Raw genomic sequence first — 3,783 nt, 5'->3', positions numbered from 1 at the left:
CTGCATGGGGTCGGCGGGCGCCGGGGTTGGCCGGGGGGGCAGCGCCAGGAGCGGCGGTGGGCGCAGCGCCGGATCGCCGCGGGGCGCGGGGGGATTTTCCGATGGAGGGTCGGGGAGACCCCCGGAGCTGCTGCGGGCGAAGCGTCCTAATGGGAAGACAAAGGCCGGAGCGTCCGGTGGGGGCCCTGTGGGAGCGGGGGGAACGAAATACGGTTCGGGAAGGGAAGGAGAAAAGTTTCGCGGGAGCGGAATTATCATCATAATGGAGGTAAAAATGTGAGCAGGGAAAGGGAGGGGGGAATCCTATTCTGCTGGCATTTTCTGTCTGTCTTTGTGATATGGTTCGGGGGAAAAAGGGTCCTTGATATGCGGGAGATAATTCTTATCAGCTCCACGCAGCCCATTTCTAAAGTAAGTGTTTTAATTACTCCTCCTGTATTACCCTTCATCCTCTGAGAGAAGATACGTTCTCAGATTTATGCAGGAGAAAGAAGAAAAAAAAAAAAAAAAAAAACAAGAAAAAAAGAAAAAAAAAAAAAAGAATGCGGTATTAAAATATATACATATATACATATCCCCCTCTTTTTCCCTTGTGCCCAGGACGAGGGAGACGGCACCGCATCCCTGGATCGCCCCGGCACGGAACGACTCCGGAACGGGGGAGCTTCGCCCTGGAGTAAAAACCACACGAAAAGCGGCTTTGGGAGCGTGCAGAACAACCCCGGGCGGGGGCACACGGGGGTGTCCGAAACGGGGGCCGGGGGGGCCGAGAGCCGCGGAGAAACCGCTGCGCTCCCGGGGCGATCCGCGGTGCTCTGCAGTTATACGCCGGGCTGTGTGCGGGGTCAGGGCCGCCTCCGAATGCCACCAGAAGCACTGGGGGGACATTGAGGGGGGACGCGGTGTCCCCCCCGATTCTCCTTGGAAGAGAAGGACGCTTTCCTCTGCTGTTTGCCTTCTGTACTAAAGATGTCATCTGAAAGTCTGGGAGGAAGGAGAGACCGTGCTCAGCTCTCTTCCACGGTAACAACCATATTCTTCGTATGGAGAAATATGATAGACAGCGGGGAAGGCTTTTTTTTTATTAATTTTTTTTTCTTTCTTAAAAATAAAATAAGAAAAGAGGGGGAAAAAAGAATAAAAAAAAAAAAAAAAAAAAAAGAACCAACCTTTTCAATATTGATTCAACAGAAAAAAAAAAAAAAAAAAGAGAGGGAGAGAATTTTAAAGAGAAGAAGCAGCAGCAGCAGTGGGGAGAATATAGGCTCAGCAACTCTCCAGGTTCGCTTCCTTATTATTACTATCCAGGGGTAATTTTTCATCTCTGCTAGCTAATCTTTGTTCCTTGTGAAGATAATGAATAGCCCAATCCTTATCTCCTGGGCTCCTGGAGGCTGCTGGAGAATGGGGTTGAACAGGGTTGAAAATTGGTTCCAAAGTGCTGCTGAATAAATGGTGTTCCTTATCTCTCGCTTCCAGATTATCGGAACCCTTTCAAAACTCACACAACAAATACAGCCACCGCATCTAATGCATCATTTACCAGAGCAGATCTCCGCGTTTGATCGGCAGATAGGCAAAATCTATGTATTCCTTGCTGTACTTAGTATGCATGGACGCCGGGCTGCCGTGCACGCGGGGTGCCCCTCCGGGCCGGGACACCAGGGGCTGTCAGGAGTGTCCCCTGCCCTTCCCCGGCGCGGGGAGCCGGGTGGGAGAGCGAAGCAGGGCGCAAGGCGGATTCGGCCCCGCTGGGACCTGCGGGGGGGACGCGAGGTGCCCGCCTCGCCCCGCGCATCGCCGCCCGCATCCGCCGCTCTGTGCTGTGGGGCAGCCGGCAGGAGCCCAAAGCGGGGGTTTCGGCACCTCCGGCTCGGAGCTGAGCGAGACCCTCATCCCGCGGGAGGGCCGGGACAGCCGGGGCAGCAAAACCCCATAGGAGGGGAATTCCTCCCGCCTGGAGTTAGCCTGAAGTCTGCCCGCTCAGAGAAGCACCAGGCTCTTTCCTTTCTTCCTTTCCTTCCCTCCTTCCTTTCTTTTTTTTCCTTTTCCCTCTTTCTTCTTCTTTTCCTTCCTTTTCACATTTTTTCTCCTTCTTTTCAACTTTTTTTTTCTTTCTCTTATTTTTATTATTAACTTATTTTTATTTTGGCCACAACCAGCCTAACAGCGAGCACCTCTCAGCCCTGGCTGGTGATTCCACAGCGTCGAGCAGCTCTCAGCACCCCCTTCTTTCCCCGGCAGCCTCTGACCTCGCGCTCCGACACCGAACCAGACGGCATTTCGCACTGCACTCCTGATGTCCCCAGCACCGCCCCATTAAGCACACGGTGTCCGCAGTGCCCCGCTTCCCTTCGCCCGTCCCCTGCAGCGGGAGCCGTCCCCTCCTCCGGGAAAAGGAGAGAAACTTCGTGGGAAGTTGTGGGTGCAGCAGCCCTGCCCATGCACAGGAGTTTTGCAAGCGTTCAACTTGTACTAATTTTTTTTATAGTTGTATCCGCAGTTGTTCCCTATAAAAAATGGACCTGTGTTAGTTTATTAATAACCTAAACATTACGTATTAAAGACCTATGAGTGACACGAGATGACAAAAAGCTGTATTTTTCCAATATACACAAGCACACATTTAATAACCTTCTATTGCATCTCAGCTAGGCCTTCTCTCTGATGGTTCCCATGGCAACCGAGATAAAAAAGCAGCCATTTTCCATATCTCTATGAAAGTCTATTATATTGCAGGATTAGTTCATCTTCTGCTAAGGTCAAACACAAAGTCATACAACCTGAAATATTTAGAATCCATGTACATTCATTTTTTTATATGCCCTTTCATTTCCCACAAAAGACGGGGCTCCTCTGAGGTTTTATTCCCTGAGAAAATGCTAAGCAAAGCAATAAAAAAAAAATCACGATTAGCGGCTGATGAAAAGTTGAATTGTTTTTTTTTTTTTTTTTCTTTCTCCCTAAAGTTTTTTTTTTTCCCTTAAAAAAAAAAAAAGAAGAAGAAAAAAGAAAAAAGAAAAAAAACCCCACGCACTATTGTTGCGCAGATAGCGCCTTCCCCATTTATCTCTATCAGCAGCCGTGATTGCGGCGATACGGCGCTAATTGGGGCCGGCAGCGATCTGCGGGCGGACGGCGTCACCTTCTGGCCGAGCCGGGCACCAAACCGAGCATCGCCGAGGGATCGGGCAGAAATGCCGGCTGCTCGAAAAAACACGCGTTAAAGCACGAGTGGAGAGGTTGGCTGTCATCCGCGCTACGATGACAAGCTACGGCTTTTGCTTTGTTGGTTTTTTTTTTTCTTTCTCTCCTTTTACCCAAGGTCACTCTTGAAAATCCAAGAAGGAAATGTATGTATGTGTGTGTGAGCACCTGCTCACGGTCCACCATGTTCCTCCACCTGTGCACCCATAAAAGCCCACACCTGTGGCTCTACCTGCTCGCTCTCAGGCTCTGACCCCATAAGAAGGGAGCAGAGAGTTGGTGGTTTTAGGGCCAATGTGTAGTTTTGTGCTTTTAAGCTTTAGGTCCTGGATTACTTGCTTTGCCTTTGGTGTTTGTGTTTCTGATAGCGGGGTTTAAAGGAGAGGGCAGAGGGCCAAAAGCACACCCTGAGCTGCGAGTCTGAAGAGGAGCACAGAGCGTCCCCAAATGTAGGTGGTTTTCTTTTTTTAAGCCTTGTGGTTTCTCTCCTTCCCTCCTGCATCTTTCTCATCCTGGCAGCAGCAGATGTGCTGTTTGGGGTCTGCAACCCTGAAAAACCCTCTAGAAGCATCAGAG

The sequence above is a fragment of the Lagopus muta genome, chromosome 11, assembly GCF_023343835.1.
Source record: "Lagopus muta isolate bLagMut1 chromosome 11, bLagMut1 primary, whole genome shotgun sequence".
NCBI classification, from domain to species: Eukaryota; Metazoa; Chordata; class Aves; order Galliformes; family Phasianidae; genus Lagopus; species Lagopus muta.
This window is presented reverse-complemented; position numbering follows the sequence as displayed.